At 46.3% G+C, this 19,467-nt stretch overlaps 1 pseudogene; it reads left to right on the top strand.

The window, feature by feature from the left end:
* Positions 1-1,873: 1,873 nt before the first annotated feature.
* On the top strand, positions 1,874-10,951 carry LOC123482889 (annotated as a pseudogene).
* The last annotated feature ends 8,516 nt before the right edge of the window (positions 10,952-19,467 follow it).

Genomic DNA, 19,467 nt, shown 5'->3' with positions numbered 1-19,467 from the left:
AGTTTCCCCTGCCTGAGCAGTGTGGGTCAACCTTTATTGATGCGTCCAAGCTGAATCTGGTTGTGAAGTCAGATGTTAGTGCTCCACCTCTTTTTAGGGGTGATGGCTCAGATAAGTACTCTGTCCTGGAGTGGGAGGAGTTAATGGAAGTCTACCTAGAGAAGAGGGGTTACACTGGGTCTGGGAATGTTGGGGAGGTGATGTCTAGGCTCATGGGGAGGGCACGGGATGTGACCAAAGTCTGGAAGCGTAACAACCTTGTTGTCACAGATGTTAAGGCGGTGTTCAGTGTTTTCAAGCAACACTTTGGGGATACTGTCTGCTCAGGTATGCCATTAGCTGATTTCTATTCAATCAAACCATATGCTAATGAGGGTCCAATAGATTTCTGGATTAGGCTTAACAAAGCTGCAGAGGCAGCCGAACAGTACCTTGTGAGTGAGGGCAGGACCTTACCCAATCAGTGCTCAGAATTGGCAGTCATGTTTGTACGCAACTGTCCTGATAAAGAGTTGGCCCAAGTGTTCAAGAGCAAACCCATTCGTGACTGGACAGCCAGTGAGGTACAGGATCGGTTGGATGAACTGTTAAGGGAACGTAAAGCATGTAGAACACAACTTTCACAGCAGGTTGCTGCTGTTTTTGACTGCCCTCAGGAGGGAGTGGGTCCTGTGAAAAGACCTAATGTGTCATCTTTTTCTCAATGTGGCCGTGAACCAGACCAGGCATCATCTGTATCTGAGGGTGGGACATTAAAGAAAATTTTGACTTTGTTAGAGAAGGCTCTGGTCAGCAATACTCAGCAATACTCAGTCTGTGAGTGGCACAGTGGTCTAAGGCACTACATCGCAGTGCTAGCTGTGCCACTAGAGATCCTGGTTTGAATCCAGGCTCTGTCGTAGCCGGCCGCGACCGGGAGACCCATGGGGCGGCACACAATTGGACCAGCGTCGCCTAGGGTAGTGGAGGGAATGGCCGGCTCAGTTCGTAGAGCATGGTGTTTGCAACGCCAGGGTTGTGGGTTCGATTCCCACGGGGGGTATGAAAAAAAAAAGTAACGTATGCACTAACTGTAAGTCGCTCTGGATAAGAGCGTCTGCTAAATGACTTAAACATGTTAAATGTAGAGGGCCCCGTAAACAGTTCCACAAACTTCAGCATGAGTGCGCTGACTGTGGAAGCACTAATCACTGGACCAAAGCTCACTGTCAGATGCACCAGCTGTGCGTCAAGTGCTTTTCTCCGGGCCACATGAGCTTTGACTGTAGTGAGGCTGGGCAGCGACAGAACCCTGGATGTGGACAGACTGGCAGGTCTCAGGAAAACTAGAAAGCCTCCGTTCTGAGGAGGGCAATGTGGGGCATTCTTATTTTTCCTCCACTGATGATGATATCCAATCTGTTTATTCTTACTTTTGTGAGTCAGTACCCAAGAACAACACAGTCATTTTTCAGAACACAATGAGAATTACTCAGAATGACAGTTTGTTTTACACCACTGTGCTAGTACAGGATAAAGTTGAGCTGAAGGGGATGTTAGATAGTGGGTCCATGGCTACTACTCTGCGCGCAGATATTGTACCTCGGTTGAGGGAGGCAGGAGTGGTAGAGGGGAACTTTCTAGCTCCTTCAGACATCATCCTGGTGGGTTGTGGTGGGAACAAACTAGCCCAGTGGGCATGTGTGACTTAAAAATTCAACTTTATGGCTTCTGTTATGTAGTCCCAGTGCTTATTGTTGATGGGCAGGTTGATGAACTCATTGTGGGAACTAATGTGTTGAAGTCTCTGATTAGACAGTGAGTTTCTATGTGCTCACGCAGGTGCCCGAGAGCTGTGGCTGCACCAAGGGCTAAGCTATTGTGTGTTGTCTCTTCGTGTACAGGTATGTCATTTATTTTGTCAGAATTATGTTGTATATCATTTTACTTGTATTGTATAGTGTGTTGTTAGGCACTGAATGTGTCCCCTGTCGGTCTGTCCCCCTGTCGGTCTGTCACCTGTTTTTCTGTCTGTGTCCCAGGAGCCAGAGTAAATGCCAAAGACAACAAGTGGCTCACTCCTCTGCACCGGGCCTTGGCTTCCTGCAGTGAGGTACGTGTAGTGATACTGTCAGCCCTCACACACACTCCTGTGCATATGTGTTTGACTGTTAAGTGTGTTGTGATTTTTAAATGCACTTTAAACAAAGTTGAACATGATTTGAACTGTGTTCCTGTAGGAGGCTGTCCAGGTGTTATTGAAACACTCTACTGACGTGAACGCCAGGGACAAGAACTGGCAAACGCCGCTCCACATCGCTGCGGCCAATAAGGCAGTCCGCTGTGCCGAGGCCCTGGTCCCTCTCCTCAGCAACGTGAACGTGTCAGACCGGGCCGGGCGCACGGCGCTGCACCATGCAGCCTTCAGTGGACACCAGGAGGTTAGCAATTAGCATGGACATGATTACACACTGTAGTCTACACTTTATACCTGCCCTATCCCCACGTTGAGCTTACTGTGCATCCGATTACTTACAATGGTTGTATGTAGGGCTGTGACGGTAATTGGATAACCGTGACATTGACGGTTTTGGATGAAGAACACCATGAAAATAAAATTACCGTCAAAACCAAAAAGAAGTATGATTTTCTCTCCATAAAATGTTTTATCACCTTTATTTTAATGTAGATATACTTTATCCATAGCGGGAGTGTTAACTATTGATTATATGGTATTGTTTTGCTGACTTAGTTGGAGGAGATATAGACAGTTTAATAGATGGACTATCTTTTGATGCACCGCAATCACCAAATCTGCTCTATGCGCGAATAGGAGAGAATCTTTGAAGGTCAATTCAGGTTAATTGAAGAGGGGGGGTGAGGTGAAAAGTGGGGACCGGGGGTAACTATAGTACCTCTAGATCTATAGCCTACAGGCTGGGGGTGGGTGGGTAGCCTCTGACCTCTGACCTTCACCTCTGACCTTTTTCATTGTTACAGTAGATCAGAGGAGTGAGGTGAAAAAGATGGCTCTCATTGCAAAAAAAAACCCCATAACAACCTGTTTGGGCACATTTCAGTTTCACACCTAACGACGATGGAGAACCAGATGACTTGGCCAGCCTGTTTGCAGAATATGCGCAAAACCCATAGGCTACCTACTAAGAATTCCAGCACCACAAACGGGACACCGATAAGTGGCGAGCACTGCCAGACACTGGAACTCGTTATTTAGTCATAGGAATGGTGCCTTTACTGAACGGTGGAGAAACCCGCCTTCAAATAAATGCTCTGGAAATTTGACAGACTATACGAGTTACCGGGGAGAAAGTATTTGTCTCAAACAGCGGTCCCTACCTTGTTCAACAAGGTGAAGGGGGAGGTTCAGGCAGAGCTAAAGGACGTAGATTTGTTTATTTTTGCACTGAATATGGACATGTGGTCAAGTGTAAATATGACTCCTTACATGAACCTAACAGTGCACTATCTGACGAAAGACTGGACACTGAAATCCAACTGTTTGGAAACAACCTACATTCCGGAATTCCTTGACTGGGCCCTTGACGAAAATCTAATGTCCTGTATCGCCACAGACAACAGGGCCAACATTGTGGCTGAAGTGAGGCAACTGAACTGGCCTTGGCTAAATTGCTTTGGCCACAATCTCCATCTCGCTGTCACCATCAATGTGAAGCCAGAGCACAGGCCGTGTTCTAGGCCTATGTAGAACTCTGGTGGGCACTTTTTAGCAGAGCTGGCGATTTAAAAGAGGGACCTAGTAAGGCCCAGACCGAGCTGAACCTCCCAATTCACAACCTCATTCTTGTGAGAAATTAAGTTTTAATAACTAAGCTGTAATAACCATTTATAGGCTATTCAATGTTAAAAGAATAAGCTATGCAAAATTATTGTTCATGAATAATTGTAATTCAGATGCCCGAGCAAATAAACAAACAAAATAGGCTAGTTTCCTTGAATCACTTAATGTTGCATTACCATAGGCCCATTGTTTTATTTAGCCAATCATACTCTAATTAAACCACTGATTATAATGAGTTAATAATGAGAATATAGAACATATTCTGGGAATCCTACATGTTACGTGTGTATACTATACCAGAAAGCATGATCATTAGCTTCTTCTGGATTGTTTTAAATCGCGTAGCCTGTCGGAAGGCAGCGGGTGCGGCGAATAGGCTTCCAAATAGATGACTGTTGAGTTGTGAATGTCAGTGAAAGAGAGGCTCAACCAGGCATATCGCAATTTTTCAAAATACAATGGAGGGAAAACAGTTTGGAAAGCAATTGGCTTATTGCTTCAAAGAGAAGAAGATGAAAATACTAATGTCTTTTTAATGATCAAAATCCTCAACTTAATTGAGGGAACAGTATTATTGGCATCGGCTATATCCCCGGTGAGTGTGCATATTCACTGTCTTTATCACTGGGTCAGTGCCACTTGAAAGTCGTGTTGAAAAAGATTCTGCTAATCTCTCTAGTCATATAAAGTGTAGTAGAATTGCGTGATTTTAAAATAATAAAAGGCCACATTTTTCCAGTGAAAAGAAACCTACTCCACCACCCGCTGCATTGAACAGCCTGTGATTGAGTTATATTATTAGCCTAAATTATGACTATCCAATTTACTAATCACATTAGGAATAGTCAGCTATTTTACATAAGTTCCGAGCTGGTCATGGGTGCACTTCAGCCACGCTCAAGGTCCTAAACGATATTATAACCGCAATTGATAATAGACAGTACTGTGCAGCCGTCTTCATCGACCTGGCCAAGGCTTTCGACTCTGTCAACCACCGCATTCTTATTGGCAGACTAAATAGCCTTGGTTTCTCAAATGACTGCCTCGCCTGGTTCACCAACTACTTCTCAGATAGAGTTCAGTGTGTCAAATCGGAGGGCCTGTTGTCTGGACCTATGGCAGTCTCTATGGGGGTGCCACAGGGTTCAATTCTTGGGCCGACACTTTTCTCCGTGTATATCAATGATGTCGCTCTTGCTGCTGGTGACTCTCAGATCCACCTCTACGCAGACGACACCATTTTGTATACATCTGGCCCTTCATTGGACACTGTGTTAACAAACCTCCAAACGAGCTTCAATGCCATACAACACTCCTTCAGTAGCCTCCAACTGCTCTTAAACACTAGTAAAACTAAATGTATGCTTTTCAATCGAACGCTGCTGGCACCCGCCCACCCGACTAGAATCACCACTCTCGACGGGTCTGACCTAGAGTATGTGGACAACTACAAATACCTAGGTGTCTGTTTAGACTGTAAACTCTCCTTCCAGACTCACATAAAGAATCTCCAATCCAAAGTTAAATCTAGAATCGGCTTCCTATTTCGCAAACAAAGCCTCCTTCACTCATGCTGCCAAACATGCCCTCGTAAAACTGACTATCCTACCGATCCTTGACTTCGGCGATGTCATTTACAAAATAGCCTCCAACACTCTACTCAGCAAACTGGATGTAGTCTATCACAGTGCCATCCGTTTTGTCTCCAAAGCCCCATACACTACCCACCACTGTGACCTGTACGCTCTTGTTGGCTGGTCCTCACTACATGTTCGTCGTCAAACCCACTGGCTCCAGGCCATCTATAAATCACTGCTAGGCAAATCCCCGCCTTATCTTAGCTCATTGGTCACCATAGCAGCACCCACCCGTAGTCTGCGCTCCAGCAGGTATATCTCACTGGTCATTCCCAAAGCCAACACCTCCTTTGGCCGCCATTCCTTCCAGTTCTCTGCTGCCAATGACTGGAACGAATTGCAAAAATCTCTGAAGCTGGAGACTCTTATCTCCCTCAATAACTTTAAGCATCAGTTGTCAGAGCACCTTACCGATCACTGCACCTGTACACAGCCCATCTGAAATTAGCCCACCCAACTACCTCATCCCTATATTGTTATTTATTTTGCTCTTTTGCACCCCGGTATCTCTATTTGCACATAATCTCTTGCACATCTAGCATTCCAGTGTTAATACTATTGTAATTATTCTGCACTATAGCCTATTTATTGCCTTACCTCCATAACTTGCTACATTTGCACACACTGTATATATATTTTCTGTTGTATTTTTGACTTTATGTTTTTTTACCCCAAATGTAACTCTGTGTTGTTTTTATCGCACTGCTTTGCTTTATCTTGGCCAGGTCGCAGTTGTAAATGAGAACTTGTTCTCAACTGGCTTACCTGGTTAAATAAAGGTGAACAATTTTTTTTTTTTTTTTAAGTTTGCAAATGTGATGATGCATGGAATGCTTGATATTTTTCATGGAGAAAATTAGCTTCCCCAAACTTGAGAGCAAGACTGGCCTAAACGCGCTAATGTTTTCCTTTGCTAATGTCCGTCCCGCCCCCCTGTCAGCTGTCAGTTTTGTCGATGACCACGTACATAAGACACGCCAATCACCGACACCTGAAGTTCCATGACCATCACAGCCCTAGTTGTATGCTTGAGTTTGTTCAGAGGAGGCTTTGAATAAAATCCGATCTGAGTGTGAAATGCCTTACTGAGGGTAAATGGAAGCTCCTCTTGTGCCCGGCTCAGCCTTATACAGTTTAAGGTACTTTACCGTATCCATTTCAGTAAGGCCAGATTGTCCAAATTCTACCCAAATATTGATGGTACATGTGACAGGTGTAAAAGCTCCTTGGCGGACTTGACCCACATGTTCTGGTCCTGTCCCCGTCTGGCAGATTATTTGTCCACTATTTAAAACCCTTTCTGAAGCATTTGATATAAAGTTGCAGCCTAGTGCAGAAATTGCTATTTTTGGAGTACCAAACAACAATCCTTCTCTGACCAATAGACAGCTAGATGCCATTGCCTTTGCCTCCATGTTAGCCCGCAGAAGGATTTTATTGGATTGGAAATCTATCAATCCTCCCTTAGCCTCTCTTTGGCTCAAAGATCTGAAGCTGTTCCTAAAATGAGAAAAAATGAAGTTACCATTCGAGGGTCAACCAACTCATTTTATTCCTCCTGGGACCCGATGATATCCTATTTTGAACAGCTCCAAACACTTCCTCCAGATTAGTACTCTTGGCCCCACCTTGAGATTACTGCTATATAGGCCTATAAAATCACTTAATCACCTGAAATTGTTAGGCTATTACATTTTTGCTTGAAGTAACGTTGTTGTATACTTTTGTTTTGTTTTCTGACATGTAACTCAATTACTTTCCCTTTCTTTTTAAATGTGTTTGGAGGCATTCTGGGGGAGGGGGAGGTCAAAGGGGGACTAAAAGGGGAGAAATGTACCATGTCTTTACATGTTATCTTTCATTCATTGTGAATACAAAATATATAATTTTAAAGGGAAGGCTTTGAAGCCAGATTTAGCGGATTTTGCTGTTTAGTTTTCCTCAACCTGTGTTTTGTTTCTCTCTCCTCTCCCTGTTAGATGGTGAGGCTGCTTCTCTCCAGAGGAGCCAACATTAATGCCTTTGACAAGAAGGATCGCCGAGCAATCCACTGGGCTGCTTACATGGGTGATGAGTTTACCACATCATTTACATTCTGACTAATGTCCTTTATACCAATGAATGAATGAATGAATGGACTGTGTGTTAGTCTCACAGCTCAGCTGTATGAGCCACGTCTAGTGTGTTATTATGTCAGAATCATGTACTAAGTAGGTTGATTAGATGTTTTCAGTTGTACTAACATGATGTAGGTGTTGCTTATGGTGCTGTGTACCACTGTAAACTAATCTATCTCTCCCTCTCTCTGCCTATCTCTCTGTGTTTGTATCTCTGTTTCTCTCTTAACCCCCCTTACTATCTCCCTCCCCTCTCTCTCTCTCTCTCTCTCTCTCTCTCTCTCTCTCTCTCTCTCTCTCTCCTCTCTCTCTCTCTCTCTCTCTCTCTCTCTCTCTCTCTCTATTTATCCCTCCCCTTCTCTCTCTACCATAGGGCACATTGAGGTGGTGAAACTGCTGGCCTCTCATGGATCAGAGGTGTCCTGTAAAAACAAGAAGGCCTACACCCCTCTCCACTCTGCAGCCTCCAGTGGAATGATCAGTGTGGTCAAGTACCTCCTGGACCTTGGTGTGGATGTGAGTCAACACGCATTCAAATGTGTAGGGGGTTTTTCATAATAGTAATGAAGAGAGAGAGGTTAGAGCCAGTGATTTGGACCAGGGGGTTTTTCATAACCAAGTAATGAAGAGAGAGAGGTTGGACCAGGGGGTTTTTCAGAACCAAGTAATGAAGAGAGAGAGGTTGGACCAGGGGGTTTTCATAACCAAGTAATGAAGAGAGAGAGGTTGGACCAGGGGGTTTTCATAACCAAGTAATGAAGAGAGAGAGGTTGGACCAGGGGGTTTTCAGAACCAAGTAATGAAGAGAGAGAGGTTGGACCAGGGGGTTTTTCATAACCAAGTAATGAAGAGAGAGAGGTTGGACCAGGGGGTTTTCATAACCAAGTAATGAAGAGAGAGAGGTTGGACCAGGGGGTTTTCATAACCAAGTAATGAAGAGAGAGAGGTTGGACCAGGGGGTTTTTCATAACCAAGTAATGAAGAGAGAGAGGTTGGACCAGGGGGTTTTCATAACCAAGTAATGAAGAGAGAGAGGTTGGACCAGGGGGTTTTCATAACCAAGTAATGAAGAGAGAGAGGTTGGACCAGGGGGTTTTCAGAACCAAGTAATGAAGAGAGAGAGGTTGGACCAGGGGGTTTTTCAGAACCAAGTAATGAAGAGAGAGAGGTTGGACCAGGGGGTTTTCATAACCAAGTAATGAAGAGAGAGAGGTTGGACCAGGGGGTTTTCAGAACCAAGTAATGAAGAGAGAGAGGTTGGACCAGGGGGTTTTCATAACCAAGTAATGAAGAGAGAGAGGTTGGACCAGGGGGTTTTTCATAACCAAGTAATGAAGAGAGAGAGGTTGGACCAGGGGGTTTTCAGAACCAAGTAATGAAGAGAGAGAGGTTGGACCAGGGGTTTTTCATAACCAAGTAATGAAGAGAGAGAGGTTGGACCAGGGGGTTTTCATAACCAAGTAATGAAGAGAGAGAGGTTGGACCAGGGGGTTTTCATAACCAAGTAATGAAGAGAGAGAGGTTGGACCAGGGGGTTTTCATAACCAAGTAATGAAGAGAGAGAGGTTGGACCAGGGGGTTTTCATAACCAAGTAATGAAGAGAGAGAGTTTGGACCAGGGGGTTTTTCATAACCAAGTAATGAAGAGAGAGAGGTTGGACCAGGGGGTTTTCATAACCAAGTAATGAAGAGAGAGAGGTTGGACCAGGGGGTTTTTCATAACCAAGTAATGAAGAGAGAGAGGTTGGACCAGGGGGTTTTCATAACCAAGTAATGAAGAGAGAGAGGTTGGACCAGGGGGTTTTCATAACCAAGTAATGAAGAGAGAGAGGTTGGACCAGGGGGTTTTCAGAACCAAGTAATGAAGAGAGAGAGGTTGGACCAGGGGGTTTCAGAACCAAGTAATGAAGAGAGAGAGGTTGGACCAGGGGGTTTTTCATAACCAAGTAATGAAGAGAGAGAGGTTGGACCAGGGGGTTTTCAGAACCAAGTAATGAAGAGAGAGAGGTTGGACCAGGGGGTTTTCAGAACCAAGTAATGAAGAGAGAGAGGTTGGACCAGGGGGTTTTCATAACCAAGTAATGAAGAGAGAGAGGTTGGACCAGGGGGTTTTCATAACCAAGTAATGAAGAGAGAGAGGTTGGACCAGGGGGTTTTCATAACCAAGTAATGAAGAGAGAGAGGTTGGACCAGGGGGTTTTCAGAACCAAGTAATGAAGAGAGAGAGGTTGGACCAGGGGGTTTTCAGAACCAAGTGACCTGATCAGGAATGTATTGTTTTGTTCCCCCCCCTCTCTCTCTCTCTCTCCACTCTTTTCCCTCCCTTGCTCCCTCCAGATAAATTAGCCCAATGGGTACGGTAACACCCCCCTCCACGTGGCATGCTACAACGGGCAGGATGTGGTGGTGAATGAGCTGATCGAGTGTGGCGCCAACGTGAACCAGGTGTACGAGAAGGGTTTCGCCCCACTCCACTTCACGGCCGCCTCGCGCCATGGGGCGCTCTGCCTGGAGCTGCTGGTGGGCAACGGGGCCCTCGTCAACATCAAGGTGAGGAGACCGGATGACCAACACTGTGTCTGAACTAAATAACACCCTATTCCCTATGTAGTGCACTACTTTTGACCAGGGGCCCATAGAGCAAGGAGCCGTGATGACACTGCCTGTGTCCCAAATGGCACCCTGTTCCCTTTATAAGTACACTACTTTGGTTCAAAAAGTAGTGTACTTATAAATAGGGTGCCATTTGGGACGCACACACTGACGCAGCACATGGCTTAGTATTTGGCCCTGGTCTACATTCAAATACCAATGGAATAGGCCTAACAATGCAAACTAAATGCCATCAAGCGCTCCTCCAATACGTGTTTGATTTTGCCTGTGGTCAGCAGCACAGACTGCCGTGTGAACCATCTTTGTCTTTCTATCTGCAGAGTAAAGATGGAAAGACCCCCCTCCACATGACGGCCATCCACGGACGCTTCTCCAGATCTCAAGCCATCATCCAGAATGGTGAGTCGCTGTGAATGCTCTCAACTGAATATATATGAACCAGTAGGCTCTTCAGCATTGTCTTTTGTCTTCAAACCATGATTCACTGGCACAGAGCAATGTTACTTGCAATGTGGTTGAACATGAAGCTTCATGAGGCCTCTAGGGTCAAGTGGTTGACGTGTGTGTGTGTCTGTGTGTGTGTATGTGTGTGTATGTGTGTGTGTGTGTGTGTGTGTCTGTGTGTGTCTGTGTGTGTCTGTGTGTGTGTGTGTGTGTGTTCTGTAGGTGCTGAGATCGACTGTGAAGAAAAGAATGGAAACACACCTCTGCACATCTCTGCTCGCTACGGCCATGAGTTACTCATCAATACACTCATCACGAACGGAGCTGACACAGCCAAGTGAGAACACACACAGTTTCCAGCAAAAATGCAACATGCATCTGCAATTCTGTCATTGACCGAATTCCCGCTTGGAGACTATGCTCAACACATTGTGGTGTGTGGGGGTTGATAGACAGGGCATTGCAGCATGCTGATGTGTTGATCTGCTGTGGGGTTTAATGAGGACTGTGATGTGGTGCTGTTTCCAATCTTAGCTGAATCAACTGTAAGTCGCTCTGGATAAGAGTGTCTGCTTAAAGTCTAAAATGTAAAAATGTGTTGCAGGCGAGGCGTCCATGGGATGTTCCGCCTCCACCTGTCTGCTCTCAGTGGGTTCTCTGACTGCTGTCGGAAGCTCCTCTCATCAGGCTTTGATATAGACACCCCTGACGACTTTGGAAGGACCTGTTTACATGCTGCAGCAGCTGTTGGGTGAGTGGACTGGTCCAGGCTTTACACCAAGGAATATTTAGTTCATGAACTGGAAAGCCACCAGAAAGAACAAACACATATTCACACTCTTACATTTCACATTGTTTAGCAGTATAAAAAAATCGTATAGATCATTAGTGCGGTATCATTTCTGTATAATGTGGTTCCATGCCATGGTGGTATTGACTTGCGCTCTGGTCTAAATTGTCTTTATATCTTCTTGAAAGAGAAGAGAAACCTGCAAACTGTTCTTGCTAGTATAACTTTTTATTATTGCTTTTATTAGCATTATAAAAACAGTGATACTAGCAAGAGCAGTGTACGGGTTTCTCTTTTCTTTAAGGTTCTCATTGTTACCATCCACCTGATAGCTCAGATGTGAAAGGGCCTTTCTGAACTTGATATCTTGTTACCATCCACCTGATAGCTCAGATGTACGAGAGCCTTTCTGAACTTGATATCTTGTTACCATCCACCTGATAGCTCAGATGTACGAGAGCCTTTCTGAACTTGATATCTTGTTACCATCCACCTGATAGCTCAGATGTACGAGGGCCTTTCTGAACTTGATATCTTGTTACCATCCACCTGATAGCTCAGATGTACGAGGGCCTTTCTGAACTTGATATCTTGTTACCATCCACCTGATAGCTCAGATGTACGAGAGCCTTTCTGAACTTGATATCTTGTTACCATTCACCTGATAGCTCAGATGTACGAGAGCCTTTCTGAACTTGATATCTTGTTACCATCCACCTGATAGCTCAGATGTACGAGAGCCTTTCTGAACTTGATATCTTGTTACCATTCACCTGATAGCTCAGATGTACGAGGGCCTTTCTGAACTTGATATCTTGTTACCAGGAACCTGGACTGTCTGAATCTGCTGCTCAACACAGGGGCAGACTTCAACAGAAAGGACAGCTTCGGAAGGTCTGTCTGTGGCATCAAATAACTTTCATATGTGATCTTTATGATAATGGGGAATATAGTATAGGGGCATATAGGAATTATTAGGGGAAATATTGGGCGGCAGGTAGCCTAGCGGTTAAGAGCGTTGGGTCAGTAACCGAAAGGTTGCTGGTTCAAATCCCCTAGCTGACTAGGTGAAAAATGTGTCTATGTGCACTGCAGCAAGGCACTTAACGCTAATTGCTCCTGTAAGTCGCACTGGATAAGAGTGTCTGCTAAATGACGTAAATGTAAAATGTAAATGTTTTACAGCTCCAATAAGCTGTTTCTGTTGTTGATGTTGAATGGTTTCTGTGCGTTCTTCTAGGAGTCCTCTGCATTATGCGGCAGCCAATTGTAACTACCAGTGTCTGTTTGCCTTGGTGGGGTCTGGGGCCAGTGTGAACGATCTGGATAAAAGGGGTTGCACCCCGCTCCACTACGCTGCTGCCTCCGACACAGACGGAAAGTACGTCTCACACCTCTCTTACTGTTGTGTGTGTTGTGGTGCCATGACCTTTCACATTTCACTGTAGTCTGGAGAGTATGTTGTGGTGCCATGACCTTTCACATTTCACTGTAGTCTGGAGAGTATGTTGTGGTGCCATGACCTTTCACATTTCACTGTAGTCTGGAGAGTATGTTGTGGTGCCATGACCTTTCACATTTCACTGTAGTCTGGAGAGTATGTTGTGGTGCCATGACCTTTCACATTTCACTGTAGTCTAGAGCAGTGGCGGCTCCTGAAAAAATTCTCAGGAGGGGCAATTTTTCTGATGATTTAGGTGACCTACACACATTTAAAAAAAGATATGTCCAGCAACAACATGAAGACAGGGGGCAGCATATAAGTCAATACCAGAAGCATTTATTGACTGATCTCAAAAGTGTTGGCTTACAAAATCAAAATAAGTTATCACAGTAAAAATAATCAAGGGTGTTCTTTCACATTCCTCAACACTGCATAAACAATATGCATGTCCATAAACAAATGAAATAAGAATGAAAACAGAATTTGAAAGTAATTTCTAGAAAAGGTAAACACAGCTATCTGTATGGCTTTGTAAAAATGAACAACCATATTCTGGCCAATTGTATAGATTTGTAAATATGAACAACCATATTCTGGCCAATTGTATAGATTTGTAAAAATGAACATGAACAGATTTTTATCTTTATTACTTTTTTTAAAATGAAAAAAAAAACTATTTTAAACAACATCAACTGTGAACTGATTTGGGCGTGTGTGTGTTAAAGAGACAGACAGGGAGGGACAAAGAGAGAGAGAGGCTACATTACTTGTACTGAAACTGTTCTCTTCTCTGTTTCAATACAGCAAAGCGTTCAATGACTTTCTCATTGAAATCAGGCATGCTGAGGACTAGTTCCCTCTCCATGGAAAGCATGGCCAGTGCATTCAGACGTTCCTGGCCCATTGAATTTCGCAGGAATGTCTTAACTCGTGTCAAAGTTGAGAAACATCTCTCAGCTTCAGCTGTTGTCATGGGAGTAGTTATGAGGATGTTCAACAGAGTCACAGTCTCAGAGAACGTCTCCTGGAGGTTGTAGCTCATGAGAACCTGGTACAGTGCCAGTGCACCACAGCCTCCCTTGAATTCAGGATTCTCATAGATCAGAGATAGTTCTGTCTTGAGCTTTGCCTTGCTCAGCATGGGGTATGCATTCACAGTGGCATTCAGAGCCTCATCAGGAAATGAATGGCAGTACCTTTCAAACATGTCTGCTTGCAGTAAGGTAGCACTCACAAGGTGGCCAGAGAAAGAGAACCTTTCTTTGGTGTGATCCAGGATGGTGTTGCAGACTTCTTCAGACAGCCTCTGCTTCTCCTCTTCTCTCAAAGCTGTTCTGGGTCTTTTGGCTCCTGTTGCTTCTTGCAGCTGCTGTTGAGAGGAGTCCCTGAAGGCAAACAGACCAATGTGTTTGTTGGCTTTGTACAGTATTGTTGTCTATGTGATGCACAGGTATATGCAATGTATCCATGTATAGTACAAATACTTAAGTTCCACTTAAAATGGGCAGGGATGCATAAAGTCTTTAGTGTTTAAGTTAGCCTTTGTGTCTCACATAGCCTGGATGTTCAGCACAGTATACAGTGGTGCTCATAAGCTTATGATCCCATGCTAAAGTTGACTAAAAAGAGGAATAAAAAAGAAAAGAAAATTGGTGTCCTTAAAGGTTGGATTTTCCAACTTTTTTAATTAAGTCATTAAGATCAATTTCCAAAAGATGATTTTTTTTTTTTTTATTCCTCTTTTTAGTCAACTTTAGCATGGGATCATAAGCTTATGAGCACCACTGCACAGTACACATAGTATACAAAATAAGATAGATTACACCACTGGCCATATATAATGAGAATAATGTGATTTCAAACACAAATGCAGTCTCCTTTCATGCATACATTTTCAAATAAAGCTCTGCTTTGAGAAAGATCGAATGATATTGTTTAATCTTACCTTATGGCCTGCACACTGCTTGTGAAGCTGTCGAGGGCACGTTTGATAAAGACAGCATCGATGTCCTTCTTCTGTAGCTTCTGGTACAGAATGTCGACGTGGGGCATGATTTTGTGAAAAAGCCGCAGGAAAAAAAAAAAAAATCTTCATCATGTAGCATCCTCACGTAACCAGATGCCTCTCTCACAGTAAGCTGGTCAAATGAACCCAATGAACCCGTCCGGATGGCTTCAAAACATTCTATGAGGTCGTCTCGATTCTCGTAGACAGTGTTCACGACTCTGCTGTTGAAGTTCCACCGTGTGGATGAAGGTCTGGGCAGTCTTCGTGCAACAGTCTGGTCAAGAATGCTGGTGCGTTTGGGTGACCGGGAAAAAACGTTGTAATCCCGCTCAGATCGGAAAAGAAAATGTTCACTTTTTTTGATGCGAAGTAGCTTGATGCATGATCAAATTCAGCTGATGCGCATAGCAATGCACGTAATGGGCATTCTTGAAATGCTCACGCACCTTCTGCTGCACACCTGCCTTCTCTCCCCTCATCACACTGGCTCCATCGTAAGCTTGCGCAATGAGTTTGACTTTCCGTCATCGGCAAAAAGACCGTTCAGTCTCTCCAAAAGTACACTGGCGATTGAGGCTGAGGTTGATTCCGAGATGGGAAGGAACTCAAAAAAGCGCTCCTGCACTTTGTGCTTGCTATCTATGTACCTCAGCACAAGCACCAACTGTGTCTGCGTAGAAACATCCGTGGTCTCGTCAGCTTGGATAGCTACGAAGTTCGCAGACTTCACCTCCTCCACAATATGTTCCCTCGTGACCGCTAGCATACACTCCAGTAGCTCGTTTTGAATGGTCTTTGATGTGCCCTTGAAAACTTTAGCATTTTTAAGATGGTCATCAAACACCTCATCTAATTGTGCCACAAAGTTGACAAGTCCAAGAAAAATACCAGGGTTGGTGGAGCCCTCAGTTTCATCTTTGCCTCGCAAAGCTAACTCAAACACTCCGCAAAACTTAACACACTGGATTAGCCGGCTGAGGATATGGCGGTTCTTGCTAACCTCATCGTTGTGGCGGCGGACAGCTAGCCTGTATCCCTCATCCAGTTGAGTGGCAATATTCACTCTTCCCAAAGATGACAATCTCAAACAGCTATCCATGTGGGTCTTTGACAGCTCATGTTTCTTTATCTTTTCTGAAAGATGGTGCATGTCGGTTACACCAGTCGCTGTCCAAGCGGTGCTGTCTGCTGTGCCGCCTTCAGGGTGGAAGAGTAAGCAGGGGTAGCAAAAAACTGCATTAGCTACATCGCAGCCTGCTAGCCAGGTTTTCCGTTCATACCAATTTTTGGAAAATCCTCGGGTGTAGGACTTCCCCCCTTTAGTAGACACCTGTTGAATTATTAAATTTGGTCTGGGAGGTCCTAATTGTTTCGTTGCCAATTTATCTTCATTTGTTCGCCGACAAAAAGGAACTTCTTTCAAAGACACAATCGAGTTGGACTGAAGCCTAGCCATTTTGATAGTAGTAGTGAATTGATTGAGGCTGCTACCTGGTCTTTTCTTAGTTACGTTCATTCGTGGTTACTGTCAAGAGGTGAGGTGTATGTGGGGTGGAAGTCAGGCGCAGGACACCGAGGCTCAGTCCAACAGAGTTTACTCAAATAATCCAACAAGGAAACGGTAAACAAACTGCCTCGAAAAACACAGAGGCGAGCATTACGCACAATGCGTAAAACACTAAAACAGAAAACAAGAAACGAAACACGCAGCACTACGACAGGCGAACAACAACACACAATCCTACTAAGCAAACAGACAGAACTTATAGGACAGGTGATCAATAAACAATTGGACACAGGTGTGACAGACAGACAAAAGCAATCACACACAGAACAAAGATCGGTGGCAGCTAGTACTCCGGGGACGGCGACCGCCGACGCCTGCTCGCACAAGGAGGAGGAGCAGCCTCGGCAGAATCCGTGACAGTACCCCCCTTGACGCGCGGCTCCAGCCGTGCACCGACCCCGGCCTCGGGGGACGGCCAGGAGGACGCGGACCCGGGCGCGTGGGATGCCCACGATGGAACTCAGTCAGGAGGGATGGATCGAGATGTCCCTCCTGGGCACCCAGGACCGTTCCTCCGGACCGTACCCCTCCCACTCCACGAGATACTGGAGACCACTCCTCCGGCGCCTCGAGTCCAATATAGTCCGGACCCTGTACGCCGGTGCCCCCTCGATGTCCAAAGGGGGTGGAGGGGTCTCTCCTATCTCCTCCTCTTGGAGTGGACCAGCTACCACCGGCCTGAGAAGAGACACATGGAACGAGGGGTTAATATTTCTGTACTCAATAGGCAGTTGTAATCTGTAACACACCTCGTTCAATCTTCTCAGGACTTTGAAGGGCCCCCACAAACCGCCGACCCAGCTTCCGGCAGGGCAGGCGGAGGGGCAGGTTTCGAGTCGAGAGCCAGACTCGATCTCCCGGTGCGTACACCGGCCCCTCACTGCGGTGGCGATCGGCGCTCGCCTTCTGTTGACGGATGGCACGCTGCAGATGGACATGGGCAGCGTCCCACGTCTCTTCTGAGCGCCGAATCCACTCGTCCACCGCAGGGGCCTCGGTCTGGCTCTCGTGCCACGGTGCCAGGACCGGCTGATACCCTAAAATACACTGGAAAGGTGTTAATCCGGTGGAGGAGTGGCGGAGAGAGTTCCGGGCCATCTCTGCCCAGGGGATATACCTCGACCACTCCTCCGGCCGGTCCCGGCAATAGGACCTCAAAAACCTACCCACATCCTGGTTAACACGTTCAACCTGCCCATTGCTCTCTGGGTGGTACCCCGAGGTAAGGCTAACCGAGACCCCCAGGCGTTCCATAAAAGCCCCCCAGACTCTGGAGGTGAACTGGGGACCTCGGTCGGACACAATATCCTCGGGGACCCCATAGTGCCGGAACACGTGGGTAAAGAGGGCCTCGGCGGTCTGTAGGGCAGTAGGGAGACCCGGCAGTGGGAGGAGACGACAGGCCTTAGAAAACCGATCCACAACGACCAAAATGGTAGTATTACCCTGGGAAGGGGGTAGATCGGTCACAAAATCTACAGATAGGTGGGACCATGGTCGTTGTGGAACGGGCAGAGGATGTAACTTACCCCTGGGCAAATGTCTAGGTGCCTTACACTGGGCACACACCGAGCAGGAGGAGACATAAACCCTCACATCCCTGGCTAACGTTGGCCACCAGTATTTCACGCTAAGGCAGTGCACCGTCCCACCAATACCAGGATGTCCAGAGGAGGGTGATGTATGAGCCCACGAAATAAGCCGATCACGAACCTCGAGCGGAACGTACGTCCGCCCCACAGGACACTCGGGGGAGTAGGGTCGGTACGCAGCGCCCGCTCGATTTCCGCATCGACCTCCCATACTACCGGAGCCACCAGACAAGACTTCGGCAGTATGGAAGTAGGCTCAATGGACCTCTCCTCCGTGTCATACTGTCGGGACAGTGCGTCTGCCTTACCGTTCTGGGACCCAGGGATGTATGTGATCTTAAACACAAACCGGGTTAGGAACATGTTCCACCTAGCCTGACGAGGGTTCAATCTCCTAGCTGCCCGGATGTACTCCAGGTTGCGGTGATCAGTCAGAATGAGAAAAGGGTGTTGAGCCCCCTCAAGCCAATGCCTCCACACCTTTAGGGCCTGGACTACAGCTAACAGCTCCCTGTCCCCAACGTCATAATTGCGCTCCGCCGAGCTGAGCTTCTTGGAGTAGAACGCACAGGGGCGGAGCTTAGGTGGCGTGCCGGACCGTTGTGACAGGACTGCCCCTATACCGGTCTCGGATGCGTCCACCTCTACTTGGAAAGGCAAAGAGGGATCCGGATGTGCCAGCACCGGGCCGAAGCGAACAGGTTCTTCAGCTTGACAAATGCCCTGTCCGCCTCAGCTGACCACCGCAAAGCGCACCGGACCCCCCTTTAGCAGGGACGTAATGGGAACTGCAACCTGTCCAAAACCCCCGGATAAACCTCCGGTAGTAATTAGCAAAACCCAAGAACCGCTGCACCTCTTTTACGGTGGTTGGAGTTTGCCAATTACGCACAGCTGATACCCGATCTACCTCTATCTCCACGCCAGACGCGGACAACCGATAACCCAAAAAGGAGACGGACTCCTGGAAGAACAGGCATTTCTCTGCCTTGACATACAAGTCATGCTCCAACAGTCGTCTCAATACTCGGCGCACCTGGGCTACATGCTCGGCTCGTGTAGAAGAATACACTAGAATGTCGTCAATGTACACCACTACACCCTGCCCATGCATGTCCCGGAAAATCTCATCAACAAAGGATTGGAAGACTGAAGGAGCATTCATTAACCCATACGGCATGACGAGATACTCGTAATGACCCGAGGTGGTGCTAAATGCTGTTTTCCATTCATCCCCCCTTAATGCGCACCAAATTGTCGCGCTCCTGAGATCCAACTTTGTGAAGAAACGCGCTCCGCGTAATGACTCCGTCATCGTCGCAATCAGTGGAAGTGGGTAACTGTATTTTACTGTGATCTGATTGAGACTACGGTAATCAATACACGGGCGCAATCCCCGTCCTTCTTCTTCACAAAGAAGAAACTCGAGGAAACCGGAGAAGTAGAGGGCCGTATG

This window comes from Coregonus clupeaformis, chromosome 40, assembly GCF_020615455.1.
Source record: "Coregonus clupeaformis isolate EN_2021a chromosome 40, ASM2061545v1, whole genome shotgun sequence".
Lineage (NCBI taxonomy): Eukaryota > Metazoa > Chordata > Actinopteri > Salmoniformes > Salmonidae > Coregonus > Coregonus clupeaformis.
The sequence above is the reverse complement of the archived record's forward strand: the minus strand, read 5'-3'. Positions and strand labels throughout refer to the sequence as shown.